This window comes from Panicum virgatum, chromosome 8N (assembly GCF_016808335.1).
Source record: "Panicum virgatum strain AP13 chromosome 8N, P.virgatum_v5, whole genome shotgun sequence".
Classification (NCBI taxonomy): domain Eukaryota; kingdom Viridiplantae; phylum Streptophyta; class Magnoliopsida; order Poales; family Poaceae; genus Panicum; species Panicum virgatum.
In genome coordinates, this window is record NC_053152.1 from 44,434,608 (window position 1) to 44,459,758 (window position 25,151).

Here is a 25,151-nt window from a genome sequence, read left to right on the forward strand (position 1 = left end):
GAGATCCTTTTTCATGAGCATGAGAGTTCCTCTTTTCAAAAATCCCAAAGTCACTCTCATGAATCTCCAGATTCATCACCCCCTCATGTTAGGGAAGTGCAACAAGTTTTACATCCTTTTTAGAAATCTGTGTTCTTACGGTTGGATGTAATTGCTTATGGTTAACAAAATTTTGCACATCTTGTTGCACTTTGGCACTAACCTTGCAGCTAGAAACAATGCAATGACAATCGGTGGTGTAGCTGTGGTGTACATCACCTATTATGCTGCAATAGGAAAACACCCTTGGTCTAGCTTGTGACCATAAACAAGCACTGCCGGGAGATAGCCTGGACTCTTACAAAAAAAACTTTTGCTAAACAAATAAAAGCAAGAACATATTGTCGGTTTGTATGCACCCTCGGGTATTCTTTGTCACTAACCATTTTCAGGACGAGAGGCATACAATTTATGAGGACATGAGAATTGCACCAAATGCACACCTGTGTAACACCCTAGTTTAAATTTCAGCATTTTATAATAAATTTAATTGGCTTTATTCAAATTTCTAAGGATTTTTGTGCTAGTCTTGCATTTAATCCAATTTTTGTTCCTCAAGTAATTAAAATTTTCCTTAGGTTAAAATGTTTGTTGCATCATGCTAGAGCATTGTTTTAATTGTTTGAGTGCTAGAGTGAATTCAAATTCAAATTTGAATTCATTTGGTTTGAGTTTGAGTTAGAACTAGAAATAGGAAAATAGAATAGAAAAAGAAGAAGGAACTAGAAAGACCAAAGCCCGGCCGGCCCACCCCTCCTTTTCCCGCGGCCCAGAAGCTCATCTCGGCCTTTTCTCCAGCGCGCACGGCCCGACTCCCGCAGCGGCCCGTTTCCCACACCTGCGCGCATCGCCAGCACGCGCCCTCTCCCCGTCGGGCCCACTAGTCAGCCCCGCGTGTCTCCGCGTTTGCTGACGCGCCGGACCCACTTGGCAGCTCCTTCTTCCTCGTCGTGACGCCCGGCCCGCGCCTCTGTTCCGCTCCGTAGCGCCGCTCTCCGCTGTCTCGTGGCCCCGCTTCCCCCGCACTCATGCCTGGACCTACCGGCCAGCCTCCCGAGCACCTCCCTCCTAGAAGTGCCACATCGGGGCTAGATCACGCCAAGATCCACTTTCCCCGCATTGCACCGGCCCGCCGCGATCGCAGCGCTACGCCAACCCGGGCACGCATGCCGAAATCCCCGGCCTCTCCCCAATAAACACAACCGCTGCCACCCTACGCCTCCTATCCCGCCACCGTAAACCCTAGCCGCAGCCCCGCTACCTCGGCGCTTGGAGCAGAGATTTTTCCCGCCGCCGCAGCCACATGTGGTTGTTCCTTCGAGCGATTGCTCGACGCCGACCGTCTCCGAACCCTCTGACCCTCTGCACGCGTTCGCAGGAGCACAACGAGCTTTCCCCGTGGAGCCAGGTGACCGGAGGACCACCCCGCCGGTCCGTTCCCGAGCTCAGTCGAGCGCCGCCGCCGGTTTTCGCCGTCGAGCCCTCTGCGCCGTCTATTCTCTTCAATCCGGAGCTCGGTGAGGACCCCCTACGTCCACTCTTCCTTTTTGACATGCTAGCATAGCCCATGGGCCATCTTCGCGGCTCGACCGCCTTGCGCCGGTGATGTGCTGCCACGCCGACCCGCCGCCACTATTGCCCTCCACGTTCCGGACCCCCACGAACCCCGATAACCCCACCAGTGGCTTACGCGTTCCACGCTGACCCTCCTTGGCCCATCCCCGATTCAAACCGACCCCCAGAGTGCCAGATTTGGCCAACTCCGGCGAGCCCGAGCCGCGCGCCGCCGCGGAGATCGAACTCCGGCGTGTTCCACCGCCGCCCCGCGCCCCCATAGCTCCTGAGCCGCCAGATTGGAAAGCGACGGCTACGATTAGATCACAAAGCCATTAGATCTGAACCGCTAGATCCAGATCCAGTGATCCACGTGCAAAGATAATGGTTCACCTTGTGTTTTTGTTAAAGAGTCCCTAGACTCTTTGCTAATTAACCCGCCATCCTTTCTAGTTCAAAACTAATTCCACTTAGGTCCTGATTTTAACACTTAGGCCCCTGAGCTTTAGACTAGTTTAGTGTGCTGTTTTTATGTATTGATATACTATTTCTTAGCTTTTGTTAGTGTTTTCTTGTATGCTTATTGTTGTGCCTTGTTTTGGCCATGTGTTCGTGAGTAGACGTTGAGCTACCGGAGGAGCCCCAGTACCAGTACCCGGAGCAGCCGTCTTCCGACCAGTTTGAGCAGCAGCAGGAGCAGTACGAGGAAGGCAAGTATAACATGAACACCACCTATCACTTTTAAATACAATTTCATACTACATTTTAATACTGTATGCCTATAAGGATTTCCTAGCCACATTTATCCTTTATATAATTACCATGGGTTGCATTTTGGTTAGTTGTGCTTGGTGCCGCTCTATAACATACTTGGTCCTTTTTAATTAATTTGATTAATGGTTTATGCAACTTAATTCTGGCAGTGGCCCTCTGTGCTTCGTGCTTGGGTGGCTCACAACTCGTTAAAATATGTTTTGTTAGAAACTTGGTTTAGGGGGCTAGCACGGTGCTTAGTGCTTGGTTGCCACTCTCCATAAGGACCGGTTCATAGAGCGATAACCTGGGACAACAGCGCTACCACAAGACTGGAATGGGACGGTCTTGGCGTAATAATTAGGTCTTTTTGGTTTGGAGTAACTTACCTGCGGGGCAGGGGCGGTAAGCTTCTATGGCCCTCGTGCTGAGTGGCCTCGTCTGTGCTTCGTGTCTTGACGCCCACTAGACCTGCTCCATAGTCGCCGATCCACCCTCGCGGTTACTCCCTACCAACGAGACTCTTTGTAAAGGCCTCGTAGTGAGTTTGCTAGTCATCTCACCTAAGGAAGTGTGATGAACAACTAGCGTAGCTCACGACTTGTGGGTAAAGATGTGCAACCTCTGCAGAGTGTAAAACTGGTATACTAGCCGTGCTCACGGTCATGAGCAGCACAGATCCTCCTTTTGATTAGTGGGGTTATCTCCTTCCGACGAGGGGGGTGCCTCTCGGGGTTACCTTGGTGGTTTCGGTTTGGTTCTCAGTAGTAACATGATTAATTTTGATTAATTACTATGTAACTGGGTTTATGGTAATTCATCAACTTGTAGTAAAATAGATTTAATAAAATTTTGCCAAGACTTAAAAGCTAATGCAGTCAGTCAGCCAACATTAGAGCCTCATAGTTTGTGTTATACTTATTGAGTAGAACTTGTGTACTCACTCTTGCCTACTCTGCTCTTTTTCCTCTTGGGGATACTCTACTGCTGCTCAGTTCCTGCCGACGCAAGGGAGTTCGCTCAACGCTACCAGGACTACGAGGACTTCTAGGCGTTCGTCTCCCAGTCGACATCCCTGTGGCGCCCTGCTCAGCCTCCGACGAGAGTTATCGTTTATGTATTACGCTTCCGCATACTCTGTATCAGACTTTTGTCATTAATGTAATAAATAACATTCGTATTCGCTTTATTATGTCTTTTTAAGTGATATGTGCTGTGATATACTATACATTCTGTTGTATATACATGTGACTTGATCCTGGCACGTATATGATTGCTCGATTTATGTCCTTTTATAAACCGGGTGTTACAGAGTGGTATCAGAGCCGTATCGACTGTAGGACGAAAGCCTAGATAGAACTGGTCGAGTTTTAGGACTTCTTCTCTCCAATCCTTGCCTGCTGAAACTATTTTACTATTATACCCCTTGAATTCTATGACTTTTACCCGTCTTGCCTTGATTTATCTCTCTAAACAATAGTTTTCGTAGATTTTGGCCTGAATCAGTCATCAGACCACCATGAGTATAAGCTAGGTGGCCCTTTTATAATAATACGATAGCACGTTCTGCGACGCATTGTGGTTAGTCGAGTCGGATGTTAAACTCGGCTAAGTTGTGAAATTTGTATGCTTGTTATTATGCTACATGTTTGATTTGGATTTTTGGTTGATTGCATAGTTTAGTAGTTAAATTTGTTTAATGAAAATCAGTTTTAAGTTAAAGTTAATTAAATAATAAAACGAGTTAGATCGTTGGGAGTAAAACTGTATACTCTTATCCTGTCTACTTTATCATGCCTAAGTCTTCCTTGCAGAAAGATATCATATCCGTCTAAATTATTCCTGCAATATCTTTGCTCATACATCTTTTGTTCAAATCAGATGGTGAACACCAGGAGCACCAGTTCCGGTTCTGGCCAGCAACAGGGACAGAACAACCAGGGTACCGGGATGCCGATGCCTCCACCCTTGACTCCAGAGCAGTTCTTTCAGCTCCAGATGCAGATGATGGCCACCCTGAACAACACTGTTCAGGCACTGCAGCAGATCCACGCTCAGCCGCCGCCTCCTCCACCTCCGCAGACCCGCGACAGGCGTGCGGAGTTTCTAAGGGGTCACCCGCCGACGTTCTCTCACACGTCTGACCCACTTCAGGCAGACGACTGGCTCCGTGCAGTGGAGCGCCAGCTGGACATCGCCCAGTGCGATAATCGGGAGCGAGTCTTGTATGCAGCAGGACAGCTGCGAGGGGCAGCTTTGGACTGGTGGGAGTCCCACCCAGTTCAGGACCGCGAGGCTCTTACCTGGCTCCAGTTTCGGGAGCGGTTCCGCAGCCACAACGTCCCCGCGGGCGTTATGAAGATGAAGCAGAAGGAGTTCCTTGCACTGAAGCAGGTAATCTCAGATATAATCATTCAGTGTTTCCTTTTGAGCTAATACCCCCTTGTTCTATCTATCCGAGTTATGAATTAATCTTTCGCTATATATATCTGTCTTTTTCACTTCAGGGGACTATGACGGTCACGGAGTATCGTGATCATTTTCTGCAGCTTGCTCGCTACGCCCCTGCCGATGTTGCGGATGACCACAAGAAGAAGGATCACTTCATGGAGGGTCTTGAGGACTACCTCCAGTACGCGCTGCTCAACCTCCGCTTCGACGACTTCAACCACCTGGTTGACAGCGCGCTCAACACGGAGCGCAAGTACCTGGAGATGGAGGACAAGAAGAGGAAGATTGTCCCTGTTGCTTCCGGCAGCAACACTCGTCCTCGCCTCCAGCCGCCTCAACAGTACCAGCAGCAGCAGTACCGGCCTCCCCAGCAGTACCAGCAGAGGCTTAGTGCTTAGTTGGCCACTCTCCATAAGGACCGGTTCATAGAGCGACAACCTGGGACAACAGCGCTACCACAAGACTGGAATAGGACGGTCTTGGCGTAATAATTTGGTCTTTTTGGTTTTGAGTAACTTACCTGCGGGGCAGGGGCGGTAAGCTTCTATGGCCCTCGTGCTGAGTGGCCTCGTCTGTGCTTCATGTCTTGACGCCCACTAGACCTGCTCCATAGTCGCCGATCCACCTTCGCGGTTACTCCCTACCAACGAGACTCTTTGTAAAGGCCTCGTAGTGAGTTTGCTAGTCATCTCACCTAAGGAAGTGTGATGAACAACTAGCGTAGCTCACGACTTGTGGGTAAAGATGTGCAACCTCTGCAGAGTGTAAAACTGGTATACTAGCCGTGCTCACGGTTATGAGCGGCCCAGACCCTCCTTTTGATTAGTGGGGTTATCTCCTTCCGACGAGGGGGGGTGCCTCTCGGGGTTACCTTGGTGGTTTCGGTTTGGTTCTCAGTAGTAACATGATTAATTTTGATTAATTACTCTGTAACTGGGTTTATGGTAATTCATCAACTTGTAGTAAATAGCTTTAATAAAATTTTGCCAAGACTTAAAAGCTAATGCAGTCAGTCAGCCAACCTTAGAGCCTCATAGTTTGTGTTATACTTGTTGAGTACAAGTTGTGTACTCACTCTTGCCTACTCTACTCTTTTTCCTCTTGGGGATACTCTACTACTACTCAGTTCCTGCCGACGCGAGGGAGTTCGCTCAGCGCTACCAGGACTACAAGGACTTCTAGGCGTTCGTCTCCCAGTCGACGTCCCTGTGGCGCCCTGCTCAGCTTCCGACGAGAGTTATCGTTTATGTATTACGCTTCCGCATACTCTGTATTAGACTTTTGTCATTAATGTAATAAATAACATTCGTATTCACTTTATTATGTCTTTTTACGTGATATGTGCTGTGATATACTGTTCATTCTGTTGTATATACGTGTGACTTGATCCTGGCAAGTATATGATTGCTCGGTTTATGTCCTTTTATAAACCGGGTGTTACAACCTGGTACCTCCAGTTGGCAGAATATACTTGGAGATACCGACATCACACACTTGGCTTTTGGTGTCGTAAGGCACAAAAATCAAAGTTTGGGGGAGATCGGTTAGTACCCCACAACAGGTTCATTTCGTACCAAGGATAGTGCTGGTTTTGCCTTGCTAAAAAGAAAAGAAAAAAAAGAAAAAAAAGAAAAAAAAAGAAGAAAAAAAGAGAGAATACATGAGCAAAAATAAAAGAAAAAGAAGAAGAGAAGAGAGAGAGAGAGAGAGTGGGAGCAAGCAAAGTAGACTCCACCTGGACAGAGGCTGCATTATATGCGTGCCTCCAAACCATTACATTGCACGCTATTAGATATCATCCCGCCGCCTAGCTCTCGCTCATGCTTGCATAGCCTGCCCATAATTCTCATCTAGTTCAGGCTTTGCATAGCCTCACTCTAGCAGCTCTTGCATGCATTCAAGCAAGAGGAATTACTCCTCTTCTGCTTCTAGGCCTTCGCTGCTCCATTCCGATTGGCACTTGCCGGTATACTCTGCGTCCCCAATCTTGGAGCACTATGCCCACGAACATGACACCAAGGCCCATGATCCGCTACAAACTTCCCGTGCGTAAGATCTGGCCTTAAAATCCACCTGAGTCAGCATGGTCTACGTGCCTTCCTCCGCTTCAGCCTGCATCAACATGGATGAATAATTGACAATAATTTGTGACCACGCCACCGTTGCAGCAACTTCAGTACTTCCATCATATATGCCTGCCGGTAAGAACACTCAGGTACGTGCAAAGGTAAGATAATGTTCACCTACAATTTACTCATGTTCATCTCTTTATGAGTTTAGCTTGTTCACATTTTTATACTCCCTTTGTTTTTTGACCGTATGCTCTTGGTTTGAGTGTATGCTGCAGCATACATCCATTGGCTTTTTAAATTAAGCATAGTGCTTAGGTTAAAATAGCCTTCTTTGATCAAATAAGACATGGTGTCGAGTTTGATTAATGAACTGTTAGAGTTAATACGATCTTGACTTTGGAGGTATATCTTTTGCGGACTAACCCCTGCAGGAAGATTTCAAATCGAATGGGTAAGTCTTCAAGCTAAATTCATACTAGAGATAAGACAAGGCCCGGGATGCACTCTAGCACAAAAGAAAATTGCATGCAAAGGAGGTACAAATCACCTTTCAAGGATCACAGTGAGTATGTTGTCAAAATACCCCGTTGTTATGTCTGTGCAACTTTAACTCAGCCTTGTTTGAGCTTTTCTAAAAAATGGTGAACAGTAAAAAAACAAATCTTTCAAAGTTTCTCTCTGAAAAAAATATAATAATAATAAAATGTGGCAAGCATTTTGGGATCCATGCAAAATAAATCTTTTGAACTTGTTAAAGCATGGTTGTGAACAACAAATCCAAAAACAAAAGTCCTTTATCCATCTCGCGAGTATTTGTTGTCCACTAACCTTTTACAGGAATGAAAAAAAACAACACTAGGAGCAACGTACATGACTCCAACTTCAACACAACGCTCCTTGGTCCAATGGGAAGGCAAATGCACAAGGAACCAAGCTGAACAAATGCAAAGTTTCACGTTATCAAAATAAAGTTCCACTCTTGCATCTTTATTCTTTGCTTGGCGAGTTCTTCTAGATAAGTATCCTACACACCTTGTGCATCATTGCCTCATGTATTCACCTTCTAAGTTACCCATCATGTTTAGCTTGCCATAAAAAAAGAAACATATACATATTAAAAAAAATAGATTTGAAAAAAAAACCCTTAGTATTCCCAATGAAAGCATTCTTTTATTCAATAAAGTTTAGACTCCCCGGTGTTCAAAACCGGCAGAGTCCCTTGTCTCAACTTTTGTTTTTCTTTTGAATAAAGCCAGGTACAAGAATAAGTGTGGGGGAGATCTCCCCAAATCACCAATTACAAACCTGTTCGAGATCTCTCCCCCAATTACGGTGCACAACATCGACGATGCAACACATTGAAGAACAGGACGAAAGGAATCCAGGGAGGAATGGCCGAACCCTTGGTTCAACCAAGCCACCACTAACTCCCTTTGTTTCACGCTTCTTCCTCCTTCAACGATGGTATGTGCAACTCACGCCTCATAAACTCCCTCAAACTCCCAAAGTTCTTGAGTTTAAATAATTTCCTTGCTGATCATAAAAACTAAACTCAATGAACCTTGCCAATCCTCCCAGCACTCCATGCTCTTCCAAAAATAACCTTGCATACTCTTTATTCCTCGCTTTCCTTCTAGTTCTTGTGAGCAAATATCTTCATAGGGAACCCATGCTATCTAAGTAATTGACTAATGTGATATGATTGGATGAAGGGAACCATGTTTTTCCTTGCAAAGAACTTGGGACTTATTTTCAAAAAAAAATAGCAATAGCTTGTCTCCTCAAATTAATATAAAATCCCTCCAGAGCCAAAGTTTGAGCATCATGAAGAAACCTTTTGCAGCTTGTCTATTATTTTGAGCTTTGTCAAATTCTACGACCCATGCTAGAAACTTTTCATACTCCAATGATCAAGATCACGTACACGCCCACTCATATGCTATACTTCTACACTGGAAGATAGCAAGCATTTATATCCACCACAAAATGAAACTCCAAGTCACACCATGACTCCCTCTCTCTAAATTTACCATCAATGATATGGGCTATACAAAAAGAAATAAAAGATGCATACCCGAAGAAGGTATGCCACATGTCCACAAGGCATGACAATAAAAAAAGATGCATACCCAAAGAAGGTATGCCACATGCCCACAAGGCATGTCAAAGAAAAAAAAGAAAGAAAAAAAAAAGAGATAGCCCACATCTAAAAGAAATAAAGGAAAGAGAGATGGTTCATAAAAAGGAGTTCATACACCATCCACCCAAAAAGAAAAAAAATATATACATCACCACACACTTGCACATCTTGATCAAGGTTTTTGACTTGTTTCTTTTTAGGATCTAGTCTTTGCCTCAGCAACACAAGCAAAGCAAGCATGCCTCTTTACTCCTTTCCTGAGCTCCACACAAGCCTGATTAAATGATAGGAGAAAAGAAGGCAACAACATTGCCTTGGTGAGGATTTGAAACATAAAGAGTGATTTGAGAGAATAATTTGAGGAGCAAGACTATTCTTTCTTTTCAAAAATAAAAACCCAAGTTTCTATGCAGGAAGACCTAGGAACCTGAATTCTATGTTGTTCCATTCTTCAATTACCCAAGATATCATGGTAGCCACTCAAAAGTTTCACAAGGATTGGAAAAAGTTTGGAATAACTTGTATGCAGGTTACACTCAAAGGAGTTGCATCCACCTTAGTCCTTCAACCTTTACTCGAGGATGAGCAAAGGGCTAAGGGTGGGGGTCTTGTTGATGGTCCTTAAGTGCTAAAATTGACCATCAACTCTTGCAAAGATCTGTGCCAAAACAAACACCAAACTAGAATTAGGACTTTGATACTAATCATTTCCCCAAGTTTTGGTGAATCACTGTTTACAAGAAGCAACGTCTGCATATGGGTGAAAACCGTGCTCATACAAAGGGAAAAGTGCACATCAGAGCATTCTACGCGAGCACGAGAATTAGAGGGCCCACATCCTGAAGCAAATTAGCCCAAGTCCAAGAGAAAAGACACTTCTGACAAACAACAGCAGTGCGCACAAGGATCTTAGGGCCCAAATGACATGCCAAACCCACACATCTACAGGAATGCACCCTGAAATCTACATAAGAAGGCCACAAGGAGTGTGTCGCCCAAAGATGAGCCCAAAAGGCCTCAGCAAGTGTGTGGCCGAACCCTTGGTTTGGCCGACCCCTTCTGGGCCCGTTCAGGCCCAGCTTTCTCCAATAGTCTCCCTTGGCTCTCCTACATCCGTCCCGAATTTGCATAGTGCCACCGCGCAAGTCTAACCGTGGATCCACCCTTGGAGAGGCTATATAAGGAGGAGGAGAGCCCCCCATTCAACACACAACAAGAGAGGAGGAAGAGATCCACTCCAAGGCTTAGGCCTAGTACTTAGAAAATAGGGAGAGAGTGAGGGGTAGTTCGGAGGGGCGCCAGCCTGTCGGCGCTCTTCTCTGGCCTTGTACCTCGACGGATGCTTCCTTTCTTAAGTAAGTATTCGTGATCTTCTATGGTAGTTAGTCTTTTAGTAAAGTTAGTTTTATTCTTTATTTGCTTGCGGGATCATCGTCTATCCTTGTGATGGGTGCTCTAGTCTGATGGCTTGAGTCGTGGACGGAGTCGGGGCTACAGTAGTAATCGGTAGCGTAGACGTGGTGTCTAGGCTAGAGGTTACCGTTGTTTGCGTACCTTCTCCATGGTCTTTCGGGGTAGGCGGCAGGTGGTGACAGCCCTGTCCATCCCTTGTAGTCCCCCACATGAGGGTTGGGTGTAGAGCTAATAGCTGGATACTCTTGGCAGACCAGGAGTAAGCCGGTGCCCGAAGTAAGCAAGTAGAGGTAGAACCTATCTTACTAGAACTCTAAGCCATAGGAATCCTCTCTATCCTCGCCTACCTACCTCTTGTTTGTCCTTAGATGAACCTGTTGGAAGGTTAGTACCTCCGTTCCCCATGGAAATACGATAACCTGAATACTCACGGGTGAAGTGCTACAACAGTATCTCCGTACGCTTGCGGATTATTATGTGAACGTTAAGAAATACCAACAACCTGCATGCACACCTCCTGGATCTCCTGGGCAAGGCCTGCTGTAGCTAGATCGACCTGAGGTTGTGACAAAGTACAAACTTGTAATTCCCTCTAAGGGAATAATGATACTCATATTCTGGGAGAAAAGTTTCAAGAGTAAGGAGGCAGATTACAGTAATTGCCTCGCAAGATCTCTTCTAGCATCTTGCAAAGGAATTTCTCCTTCTCCATGAATATGTTGTGACAAGATTAAGTCTCCCCACCAGAGATTGCTGTTCTTGGGAACCCAGAAACAGGGAACCCCAAGAGTATGATATAATTAAATGCCACTCATCCCCTGAAACCCTTCCTCATTGGAATATGCAAGGACATAATGTCCAGCATGGATCTACAGAGAAAAGTAGGGTTGCAGGATGAGGTAGCAGGGACTTTTCTTGTCACTCGCAAGTTCTCTTCTAGCATCTTTTGCTGGAAAGCACTACACAAATTTCAGAAGGGTGAGAGCAAGAACACCAAAGGAAGGCCATGGCCTCAGATTGTTGGTGCTTCTGGCAAGTCTCTCACCCGCCTTTTATAGCCGCATGGGGCCTTGCTGGAGGACAACTCGTGAACCTACAGTGCCAGATCTCACAGGTGCAATAATATAGATTCTCCATACAATGAAGTCCCATGTGAGCACACAGTAAAGAGATATACATCCCGAGTTTTATTTCTGAGGATATTTTGGGTGCAATCAGTGTGGCGTATCCAATCGAATTATTTTTCTGGGATTTTACCCAAAAAAGGGGTATTTTCTGATACCGGATCTAATTAAACCTGTAGATATTCTGAAGAATAAAATCTGATGCCACGTCTTAGATCCTTAATTCCAAATCTTTGCTCGGAGGCTACCAGCAGTTTAAGGGATTTTGATTTTAAGGCTCGGGGGCTGTGGGATATGTGCATCAGAGATTTATTTTTCAATTTTTTTGGAAAATAATGAAGGAAAAAGACTGAAGTGACCCTTAGTCTGATTCTGCGATTCAACCTAAGGCTCGGTGGCTACTCCATAGGAGCGCGAGTACTTCGCGCACCATATATGATCTAGATTTCGGGGCTTGAGCACCTCACAGCCTTGGAGCAACCGGAAGTACTTGGAGGACTATTCGATGTATCTAAAGGAAGGCCCAGAAGCAACCAGAAGGATATTCTGACTATTTGAAGTACTCGAAGATGCCCAACCAAGTACTCGACGCCTGCAGGACTCGGCTATGAAGAGCTCGGGGGCTTGTCAGACCCGGGGCAGCGGGACTGCTTATAGGCATAGAATGTTCTAGAGTAAGGGATAACTCATGGATGTACCTTACCTCTCTTGTAACTACCCGAATAGGCGTAGAACTAGCTGCAGTACAAAGGAAACTACCCGATTGTGTTGTAATAGGATTCCAACTGTACTCGGCTAGGACTTTCCGTGTAACCCTGTCCCCCCGGATATATAAGGGCGGGCAGGGACCCCCTCAAAACAATCAACACCTAAGGCAATACAAACAACCACACAGGACGTAGGGTATTACACAACTTGCGGCCCGAACCTGTCTAAATTTTTATGTTCCTTGCACCATCGAGTTCCAGAGCAGTCGATCCCTACCTACAAACCTTACTGCTAAGGGTATCCCTGAGCAGGCTTGGCGGTAAACACCGACACCAATCTAGAGCCATGGCTTCTACGGAGGAAGCTCCTACAAGATCTCTGGCTCTTCATTTATACACGAAAGAGACTCACTTGAATCTAACCCGTGACGCTACAGACACAGTGGTCACAAGTGTAACAGGGTAGATTCTTGCTATAGTGGGAAACATGTGATCAAACTGTAAAGACATAACATTCCCTGTTTTATTTCTGAGGGGTATTTCAGGTAATTTTGGTGTGAGGTATCTATTCCAACCATTTTTTCTGGTATATTTTCCGAAAAAATAGGTCTTTTAGATATCGGATCCGACTTACTTATTTTTACCATCAAGATAGAATAGATGCCACGACTTTAGATCCTTAATTCCAAATCTTGGCTCAGAGGCTCCGACAAGTCTTGGGATTTAGATTTAAGGCTCAGGGGTTGTGGGATATGTGTCATGAATGACTTATTTTTCAAATTCTTTTTGAAGATAAGGAAAAAAGAATGAAGCAACCCACGACCTGATTCTACGATTCAACCTAAGGCTCATGGGCTACTCCATATGGAGCGTGAATACTTCGCGCACCATATAAAAGAAGATTTCGGAGCTTGACTACCTCACAGTCTCGATGCAACCAGAAGTACTTGGAAGACTACTCGAAGCACTCAAGGGAAGGCTCAGAAGCACTCGAAGAGCACTCGAAGTCGTCTTCAGAAGTACTCGACGCCTGCTGGACTCGGCTACGAAGAGCTCGGGGGCTTGTCAGACCCAGGGCAGCAGGACTGCTCACAGACGTAGAATGTTCTAGAATAAGGGATAGCGCATGGCTACCTTATCCTATTGTAACTACCCGAATAGGCATAGAACTAGTCGGAGTACAAGGAAACTACCCAATCCAGTTGGAGTAGGACTCTATCAGTACTCGGCTAGGACTTTTCAAGTAACCCTGTCCCCCAAGACTATATAAGGGCGGGCAGGGACACCCTCGAAATAGATCAACCTCAAAGGCAATACAAACAACCACACAGGGCGTGGGGTACTACGCCCCTCGCGGCCCGAACCTATCTAAATCTTTGTGTTTCTTGTACCATCGGGTTCTAGAGCTAGTTGATCCCTTGCCTGCAATCCTACTGCTAAGGGTATCTCTGAGCAGGCTTGGCGGCTAAACACCGACACCTTCACACGCTGACATTAAAGTGGTGGAAATGATTAGTTGAGCAAATTATGTGGAAACAACACTCCAAAATTATGTGGTTGGCTCCAGGTGATAGAAATATGAGGTTCTTCCATCTCAGGGCAAGCCAGCGTAGGAACAAGAACCGCATCTCTAAACTGAAAAAACCTGATGGTCAATTCATGGAGAATGTGGAGGAGATGGGAGCTATGGCGACGGAGATTTATAAGTTGTTGTACAGCACAGAAGGAACTTTTTGCATGGATCGAGTCCTTGACATGGTCCTGGCAAAAGTGATAGCGACAATGAATGATAACTTGATGGCACCTTTTGCAAAGGAGGAGATTAAAAACGATTTATTTCAAAAAAATTTGACAAAGGCACTTGGACTGGATGGCCTGCCGGCTCATTTTTTTCAGCGCCATTGGAAGTTATGTGGTGAGGAGGTAACCACGGTTGTTTTACGAGTTTTAAGAGGAGAGGATGATCCATCTATCATTAGTAACACTTGTATTGTGCTAACACCAAAAGTGGAAAGTCTAGAGGAGTTAAGTCTGTTGAGACCTATAAGTTTGTGCAATGTCATCTACAAAATTGCTTCCAAGATGATGGCAAATAGGCTGAAAATTGCATTGCCTGAGATCGTTTCGAAGGAGCAGTCAACTTTTGTGCCAGGGCATTTAATCACAGACAATATTGTTACATTTTTTAGTGCATATATTTTGTGAAAAAAAGAGTGCTTAAGAAAGTAGATTTTGTGCACCTTAGCTGCATATGAGGAAAGCTTATGACCGGGTGGAATAATGGGAGTACTTGAAGGCCATTTTGATCCGGCACGGTTTTCACCGATTATGGGTAGACTTGATTATTGGATTCATAACTACGGTTTCTTTCCCAATTTTTATTTCAATTTTTATTTAATGTGGCTTGATTCGTTTACACCATCAAGGGGAATCAGCCAAGGGGATCCAATCTCACCTTATTTGTTCTTGCTTGCAGCAGAGGGCCTCTCATGCCTCCTAAATTCAAGAATTCAATCATACCTCAGCGTAATTAGGGTGGCTGCATCAGCTCCGATGGTCAGCCACCTTTTGTTTGTAGATGACAGCCTACTGTTTTCAAGGCGAATAGGGAGAGTGCAGATGAGGTGAAAGATGTGTTGAACATCTATTGTCCGTCCTTTGACTAGAGGATCAATATGGATAAATCGTCCATACACTTTGCCAAGGGGGTGAGTGGAACAATCCTTGAGGAGATTTTGAACTCTCTAGAAGTACATAATGAGGTGATGAGTGAAAAATATTTAGGCATGCCTACTGATGTTGGTACCTCAACTAATGGAGCGTTCAAGTAATTAAAAGACAAGGTGTGGAAGAAGGTCCAAGAATGGATGGAACAAACATTGTCAGCTGGCGGCAAGGAAGTATTAATTAAGGTAGTGTCACAAGCAGTGCCAAGTTACACTATGTATTGTTTCAGGCAGCGGCAAGGCTTATGCCAACACATTGATATTGATGGATAGTATGAGGCTTCTGGCAGGGGAGCAAAGAGAGCAAAAGAAGGACATGCTAGGTAGCATGGGAAGATATGAAAAAACCAAAATACATGGGAGGTTTGGGTTTTAGAGACATTGAGCTTTTTAATCTCACCTTGCTTGCTTGGTAGGTCTAGCGAATCCTTCAGGAGCCGACATCTCTCAGTTCATGAGTCCTCAAAGCAGTTTATTTTCCTAATGCGGATTTCTTGAATGCGGAACTTGGTACTTCACTGTCCAGAATCTGGAGAGCAATCATGGATGGTAATAAGGATGTTCTTAAGCAAGGTTTGATCCGTAGGATCAGAACAGGAGAAAACACATATTTGTGGCGAATGAACTGGGTGCCGAGAGATGGTCTGATGAGGCCGGTTAGCTGTATCAGCAACTTGCCGTTAGAAAGTGTTAGTAAGCTGATCGACCCAGTATTGAAGACGTGGGACATGCAGGCTCTGAAATTACATTTCACACCTATGAACTGGGAACAGATAATGAGTATACCCCTAACTACACGGAGACAGCAGGACTTTTGGGCATGGCACTATGAAAAAACAGTGGTGTTCTTGGTCAGATCGGCAATACCGGATGCTAGTTAGCAATCAGGAAAGAAGGACAGACTGGATTGAGCACAATGCTGGCAGATCAGATGTGAGGGTGGATCAAAAGGAGTGGACAGATTTGTGGAATGTCAAGGTTCCATCCAAGGTTCGCGGTTTCCTCTCGAGGCTGGTGAAGCAATCTATACCAACAAGAGATGTTTGACACCATAGGAATATAGCGCAAAATAGCAGCTGCTCCATCTGTGGCCATCAAGACACATGGGGGCATTCTACGTTGGAATGAAACATGGCTAAATGCATTTGGGCATTACAAGGCAAGGAGCTAGTGGATTTGTAACTGGCTACACCAAAGGCAGAAAAGAAGTGGGGGTGTACAGGCTTAAGTTCCTCGCTGGATCCCGCCCCCTCAAGGTACAATGAAGGTAAATGTTGATGCTGCGAGGTCAAAGAACTCTTGTATCGCAATATTGGCAGCAATCGCAAGGGATGAAGAAGGCAACTTTCAGGGAGCGTCTATGGAAGGTATCTCATCACCAGAAATAGTGGAAGCAATGGCCTGCAGAGAGGTCTTAGCTCTCACGAACGACCTCGTGCATGGTGCAGAAGGTCAGGATTGCCACCGATTGTGCAAATGTTGTGAAGAGCATATAAGGTCCCGGGATGGGCCCGTATGGCCATATTACCAGGGAAATTAAAGCAGGAATGGCAAGCTTCACAACAGTGGAAATCATCCATGAAAGCAGGAACTCGAACATTGATGCTTATATTTTGGCTACGAGTTCAGTTTATGAACTTGTAGGACATCATGTCTAGTTGTTATCTCCTCCTGATGGAGTTCATACTGGCTACCCTAATATATCAATAAAGGCGGTATTATTCTAAAATATATATATACACACACTCTATACATTATTGTCCCTGATCGGTGATCGAGATCAAAGCAAGCAGAGTCGTCGTTTAGGTTTTGAATACTCTCTCAGCGGCAGCGCAATGGAACGCCCTCAGGAATCTGATTGCACCGGGGAAATCACTAGCGAGATCCTACAGGACATTTTGCTGACGCTGCCGGTCAAGGACATCCTCCGGTCGTCCTGCGTCTCCAAGCTATGGTGCCGCATCGTCGAAGACTCCTCCTTCTGCAAGCTCCACGCCACCGCCGCCGACCCATGGGTGTCAGAGGCCCCGCTCATCTCTGTCAACCGCGAGCTCGGCCGGCGCAACGAGGCCAGCATCTTCAACCTTTCGTCCCGCAACAGCAAGGCCATGTGCCATGTCACCATCCCTGGCGGGTACAGCCTCACTAGCATCTGTAAAGGCTTCCTCTACTTCGCGCTCCAGGACGACTACGACCAGGTGCCGGCAGTCGTGTGCAACCCCGTCACCGGCGAGACGCTGCAACTATCCCTTCGCTTCGTCTTGAGGTTCAGCGGCCCGCCCACCAACGAATACAAGATGTTCTGGCTTTCTTCCCCTGCACATCACTACTCGTCACTGCAACCCGAGACCAACCACATAGCAGCCTATACCCTGGGTGACAGCAGCGGCGGCGGCTAGCGCAAATACTGGTACACCTCTCGGTTCCGCCCATTGCACACCTTGCTGCCGCCAGTGCATGTCGGCGGCGACCTATACGTGCCGATGGAGATCGGCCCTCCTGTAGTGGGGCGCGAATGTGCCGTGCGGATGATGGTGCTCAATGTGGCGACCGAGACGTGCAGGATGCACCGCCTCCTGTACAAGTGTACAACCTCCACGATGCCGACTATCACATCTCGTGGGACATGCTCTCCGAGGGCTTCGACCTCGACGGGCAGATGTGCCTCACCGTGAACGCCTTCGATGGCCCCAGTCAATCAGTCATGAGTGCTGCAAGATCCTGTTCTGGGTCATGGCGCCACCGGGTGAGCTCGACGACGGCAAGGAGGACGATAGAAAACTGTACTGGAGCCTACGCTATAGCTTCGACCTGGGTGATGCCCCCTTCTACTTCGACAGGCCGAGGGGTGCCTGGCTTGACTGAAATGGACTGTGTTTTGTGTTGCCAAAAGACATTGCCCGTGCCTCTGTGATAGTCCCAGGATACTCGAGCTATCACGCACAACCACATACCTCAGCAGGATAACCATTTCCATACATTGTTTACCATAACATCTCATAGTCTGAGTAATTATTACATCAAGAGGCTCAAGGCCGGTACAAGCCCACAGGGCTGAATTAGAGTACAGACATGAAGAAGCAAAAAGAAATAGGCAGAAGCTAGGTGACGTCTCCACAGGCATCCACTGGGTGCAGCACGAACTCCAAGTCAACCGTCATCTTCATCTTGGTAAAACTCCTCACCGAAGCCATCCTTTGAAAGCCAAATTTGTATAATGAGTACGCGAAGGTGCACCCAGCACTACTCTCCCAGATGAGCATTGCGGTCAAGGATTTTGAGTCCAGGAGAAGGTCAAGGAGAGATAAGAGTTTATTTGTAGCAGTTTTTCACCTAAGTTTGTAAACAAACAGTTTTTCATTCAATGGGGAGGGGGGGGGGGGGGTTCCATAAGGGTTAGCCGGAGACTGACACTCTGTGATAACCCACATAAATCAAAAAATCAAGTACTCCACGTTGGAATCTCAGCGTTCCACTATCCACGGCCTTCAGCCGGTAAATCCAAACAGGGGGAGAGAAGAGAGGAAAAACCTAAGCGGTGGTATTGACATCCTAAAGGTGTACCATGACCGAGGTAAACAGATAAGCACTTAGTTTCTTATACCCTGTAGGGATTATGCACCTGTGCCCACAAGAAGCAAGTCCTCGCCGATCCGTCGACCTCAGAAGAACACCCCCTCGTCAAACTAGTGGATCCCTACCGGGTCACTAACCTCCAGGCTGGAGAAGCATACCGAATGCCCCCGGAGTTGCATTAGGATCGGTCCTGCCGCTCACGGCCTGAGTGGACACGACTACAAAAGTCTTCCCCCAATTCGGGGCCGGCACCCTCAAGCCCGCCCCTACTCGCAGCCTCATGCATCTCCTATAGTGGGTCCCGGGAGATCACTGCTAGTCTAAGGAGTCCACGCCCATACATGACTTGTGGCGCGCATTCTATCATATCCAAAGGCACGAGGCACCACTTAAGTTCCTAGGGTTGGCCAGACCAAGTGTCTCCTAATGGGCAAGTCAACACTCAGCCCTCAAATATGGACCTCCTGCCCAACGTGCCACGGGATCGGCCTAGCGACACGCACCCTCCAGCGGGCTTTGACGGCAGGGGCACCGACCCGGGACCCTCCAGTCGGCCGTTTGCCACGCAAACGACACCCTACTCACTCCAGCCGGGGTTCCCGTTTTGAAAACACCACTCACACAGAAGCATTTCACAATCCAAGTTTCTTTCAGAAATCTTCTTCAAAAGTGTAGATAAGAATCAATAGCAGCACGTGTGAGCGGGGCTAAGCAAGCTAAGTCGTCGCTCGATCCCAGTCATGAGACGACATGAGGGGATCGAGTAGGATAGAGTTGGAGAGAAGGGGGCTAGAATCTAGAGCTGTCTAGGGTGATGCAATAATATAGCACGCATAAGTTTATAGTAAAGTAGCAAGCAATGGCGTAAAATCTAAATGCATGAAAATAATAGGAGCAGATAGAGTAGTGCCTTCATTGTAGTTGCCCTCGGCTGGGTACTCCTCCTCATAGCCGGCAACGTCCGTCAGGTCTTCGGGGGCTTCAGAAACTAGAGGGGGAAAAGAGACGGAAATTATTACACAGCACTACGGGCAATAAATACCAATAAAGGCGCCCAAATAAACACCAAATAAACACAAGAGGGGCTCCACGCGAAAGAACATGAAATTCCGGGTCTAGGGGTTGTGGTCTTGCATTTATAGGGCTTGGGATGGATTTACTATGAATTAAATCCACTTATGGGGGTTTCAGGAAAAGAAGAAAAAAAGAAAAGGCTTCCCAGGACAGTGGGCTGGCTCTCGCCCACAACCTACGAGTGCAGCCCAAAAGGAGCGGGACCTCGGCCTATGTTTAAGGCCTGTGGGCGCGGCCCGGGCTTACCGGCCCATGATGTGGTCGCGGCCTAGGCGGGGCGCGGTCGAGCGCGCGGGTCGACCAGGCATGGGGCGCGGCCCGCCAGTCGGCCCAGTTTGGCCTGGGTGGCGATAGAGCGGCCCGGGGTGGTGCCCGGCCCAGCGCAAGAAGGGCCCAGCGCGGACGCACGGTGGGGCGCCGGGCTACTCGACGGTGACCGAACAACGAGGCGGGGCGGCGGCAACGCCGCGACGGGCTCGCCGGTAGCTGCGGCGATGATGGAGATTAGCGACATGGTCAGGGCGGCCTACGGACGGTGGAGAGGTCGATGGGGGTAACGGCGTGGGCTTCCCGCGGCGGAGCGATTTGGGCGTTTCCGCCTCGGTGCTTTAGGCTCCGATTGCTTGGGTAGGTAGGTCCCTCCTAGGGTGGCAAGTACATCCCGCAGACTAGGGACGCGGTGGAGGTCCGACCGCGGTGAGGACTCGATGGCAGCGGCATGGCGTAGCAGGTGGCACGGCGGCGAGGTGGCCCTGCGGGGCTCGGTTCCAAGCTAGGATGCCGGCGTATGTGCGCAGCCCCGACGATGCTAGGAGGGCACTCCGGCAACTCCTAGAGGCGTGGTGACGCCGGGTGGGTGTCCAGCGTCGGCGCCACGGCTGAAATAGTCATGGGCTCGATGGCGACGACCTATGGGCATTCTAAGAACTCGGACTGGTCCTCGGTGCATCCGGCGGCACAACGGTGCTAGCGGCGGGGTTAGACGAGGGCGGCTAACTTGAGGCGACGACATGGGTGGCGGCCTTGGTCCCAGTCGGGCGAGGGCGGCACCAGGGTTGGCACTCGCGTTTAGGCTCACGATGGCGGTACGGCGGGCAAGTTCAGGCCGCAGCGGCGGTTTTCGCCGCGCCACGGCGCGGCGAGGTGCAGTCTACAGCATCTCTGGTTGGGCTCACACACTGCCTGGGTGAGGCGTCGCGCTCTAGAGCGCACGCGGGCCGCCTGCTTGGCTGCTACATGGGCATGAGGATACGTCGCGCTGTGCCATCGACAACCACAAGGCCAAGCAGGGGCACCCTACTGTGGAACGCGACAGCGGGGACCAAGATGGTGTGCCCAGGACATCCCGTCCTTGAATCCTAACTTCGCATGTGTAGGCGACGAGTTCATCGCCACGCGGCGGCTCTCGGCGGCGGCAAGAAATGCCACACCACCGCTGAGGACAGGCTCACCTTTTTCGAGGTCAGGGCAAGGCAGCGGGGCGACGGCCGGTGTAGTGATGGTGCGGAGAGGTAGCCGTGCAGTCCCGCCATCCTTGACACTGGTGGCGGAGCCGGCGATGGTGACTCGCGGTCCCTCTGCCCGGCACCTCCTTAACGGCCCTAAAATCCAACGGCGGTAAGGAGGGGAGGCTCCCCAAGGTGGCTTGGTGGGCTGGCGGCAGACACAGGCGGCTTTTGTAGGTGCGGAGGGATTCGGGTGTGCAGCGGCACCATCCTGGCTATCCGCGCCGTGTGCAAGAACGTTCTAGGGAGAAGTCCCACGACGTGGTGAACGTTCTAGGGAGAAGTCCCACGACGTGGGAGAAGTCCCACCACGCGGCTTCCGAGAAAGGTCAAGGGGTTCAGGCCCACGGTGGAGCTCGCAGGGAAAAGCGAGCAGCGGGGTCAAGATGATAAAGGTGGGGCTCTTTTCCGCCTGGCGGCGCTGTGGCGTCAGGTGCCCTTGGTGGGACGCGGGCGCGCCAGCAGTGACGCGGACGTTCCGTCCGAGAACAGTGGGCGCGACGGGGTCGAGCGGTCGTCGTGCCGGCGAACAGGGCGTGTGGACGAGTCCGGTTGGCGGTGCCAGCGGAGGTGAGGAAAAGCAGAGGAGAGCCGCGGCCGGGGGTGGAAGAAGAGCAGGACCGGCTTGGCTCGATTCCCTCCTAGGTCGGCTCGGTCGGAAAGAGGGAAGGACCCGGCTACAGCCGCTCGGCTCGGCTGAGCGGCGGCAGGTGGCTGACAAGCAGGGCCTGCATGTCGGCACGCGCAACCACGGGGCGCGGCTCAGTTGGGCCGAATGGGCGGTGCTGGCCCAAGTTGGTTGGGCCGAATTGGGCCCAAGGGCTATAGGTGAGTTTGGAAAAAGGTTTGGCCGTTGTTTGGATATAATTTGAGGAAATTTGAAATTATTCAAATTTCATCCACACAAATTAAAAACCAAGAACACCAATAAATCTAGAAAAAAGGCAAGGAGGACAAATGGCAACTTGGTTTTCGACAAGTTGGTTTCCAAAAATAAAAACAAATAAGGTTTGGCCAAAATTAATCCCATTAATTTTGAGAATGAGATAAGAGTTGGACAAAAAGTTTAAAAAAATTTCAAAAATGTGGCATTTTCTCCACTAGAAAATTTGTGGGATGTTACATTGACCAAGACCAGATGTTGTGCTACAGGCATGACAACTCCCTATTCACGTATGACACAAGAGGAGGATATTCATCGTCGTCGAAAGACGACGACCTGTTGTTTTTTGACGGGCAATTGTAGCTCCCGGAGGCTCCATCTCCGCGACGAGGCAGCTCGTTGCCGCCTTGCCAATGAAGCATCTGCGGGGGTTACCAGCCCAGCTTGCTCTCCCCTCTCAACTTTGCGGTGCCACCATCATCCCAAGAGGAAAAGGGTAACAAGCGACAGTTCGAGTCTCGCACAATCTCAACTTCGCATCAAGGGACCCCAGCAGCACCGGCAGGGGCGGAGCACCTGTTATGGCGCACTATGGCGCGCGCCATACCTAAAGTCCGAGTCCAAAAAAAAATTTCTCCTCCTCGCGCTGCATTCCGCCCACCGCCCGCCCCGCGGCCGCCTCTGCGCCGCCAGCCACCTCCGCCCTCCGTGCCGCAGCCACCCCGCCTCCGCGCTGCCAGCCACCTCCGCCCTCCGCGCCGCAGCCGCCGCCCCACAGCCTCCTCCGCCCCGCCTCCACGCCGCAGCCGCCGCCCGCCTCCGCGTCGCCGCCGCCGCCCCGTAGCCTCCTTCGTTTTCTCCTCCTCGCGCTGCATTCTGCCCACCGCCCGCCCCGCAGCCGCCTCCGCCCTCCGTGCCGCAACCGCCTCGCCTCCGCGCTGCCAGCCACCTCCGCCCTCTGCGCCGCAGCCGCCGCCCCGCAGCCTCCTCCGCCCCGCCTCCACGCCGCCGCCGCCGCCCTGCAGCCTCCTTCGCGTCGCCGCCGCCCCACCTCCGCCATACCTTAAATTTCATCCGTCCTCCGCCACTGAGCACCGGTAGTTACTAAAATATATATGCTGCTGAAGTGCTCCATTATTATCTCTTGGTAGATTAGATTAGGAGTGGGGTTCGTCTTGTTACAAAATATATATTGTCCTCAATCGATTTTTGCCGAATTCATTTATGAAAAGTTCAGATAATTGTTGCATGAATATTACCAAAACAACGGTAATACGTCATATTAATAAGCCTTTACTTCTGAAATGCTCAAATATCAATTGAAGGAGCTGTTAATTTGATGAGCATATGGATGATTATTTGAGAATAAAGCCTTTGTGAAACCTGTAACAGAGGGATCTAGGGAAGTGATTTTCCATGCCTTTCTCATGTTGAATGTAGTTCTATCTGGTTGACAAAAACATGTGTACTATTTTCGTTCAAATTCACTCTATGGCCAAATCCTTAGAGTGAATTGTCACTACGGAAGAAGACTCCTTTGCAGTGCCCGAGGCCATATCGCACTCGGCAAAGGCTATGCCAAGTGCTAAACTCGGCAAAGAAAGCACGACATACAAAGTGCCAGCAAAGCTGATTTTGCCGAGTGCCTTTTTTCGGGCACTCGGCAAAGCCTTTGCTGAGTGCCTAGAAGGCCCTCGGCAAAAAAAGTAAGGGGGACGGCAAAGCCTGAGACTTTGCAGAGTGCCATGGTCATTGCACTCGGCAAAGCCGGTCAGTTTGCTGAGCGCCTTGGTCACTGCACTCAGCAAAGTAATTTTTCATCCCAAAAAAAATAGCCACCATGGTGCTTGCATACAGGGTCGGCAGTCGTGGCGGCGGTGGGCTATCGGGGCGGTGAAGCCAGTGACCGGTCGACCGGGTCGATGACCGAGGCACTACTAGAAAACACTACTAGAAAACATACCAAATATCCACCCCAAAAGTACCAGGAGGAAGATGACCCGGTACTAATTCTACCATTAGTACCGGGTCATCTTCCTCCCGGTACTTTTGAAGTGGATGGAAAAGGTCCTGCACCTTTAGGTACCGGTTAGTAACACCACCCGGTACCTAAGACTAGACATAGGTACCAGTTGGTGTTACCAACCTTTACCTGAAGGTCTGGAACTTTAGGTAACAGTTGGTAACACCAACCGGTACCTATATCTAGCCAACCAGTACCTAAGGGTTTTTCACGGGTTACTTCAAAAGGAAAATATTTCTCTTCCCATCATAATTGCTGTGTAGGAGATATGGTAAGGGAGGTACGTGCGAGGCAAGAGGTCATAGGTTCGAATCCCAGCTACCGCACGCGCTCATAAATCCCAGGTTTAATATTTTTTCTTTGACGAGAGCCTTAGGCACCAGTTGTTTTACGCGGTGCCTAAGGCCGAGACTTTTAGTCCCGGCTACGAACCGGTACCTAAGGGTCTCACCACCTGGTACTATAAGGCTATTTTCTAGTAGTGAGGGCACGGCGGCGGGCGGGGGTGTGGCGGTAGGCGGGAGCCCCAGGCAGGAGTGGGGGGCTTGTGAGGCTGTGACGGCCAGAGGGCAGGCGAGAGTGAGCAGGGGAGAGGAGGAGGGAGAGATTAGGGTTGGGGGAGAAATCTGGACCATTCGATTGTATTGGACGGCCAGGGCTGCCTGGAGCCGAGCAGGCCGGCGGGGTAGGCGTGGGCCGGTTCCAATGCGTGGCCCAAGTCCAGCGAAAATTTCCTTTCTTTTATATTTTCTAATTTTGGGCCTTGATAATTCTAATTGTATATTTACTATGAGTAAAAACTAGGATTTAATCATAGCAATAGAACATGCATAGTAGTCCAAATCATAGCAAAATCATGGACTTAACCAAAATATGGATCCTCGAAGTCATATTAACTATGGTGTATAAATTTTAAAGTTTAATTTTGTAGTTTAACTATGGTGTATAAATTTTATTTTGAAGCTTTGCCGAGTGCCCACGATCTGTCACTCGGCAAAGCTCGTCTTTGTCGAGTGCTGACGATTTGGCACTCGTTGCCGAGTGCATTAATCTGGCATGAGTGTTTTTTTTCAAAGCACTCCGCAAATGAGTTTTTTTCCTGAGTGTCCCT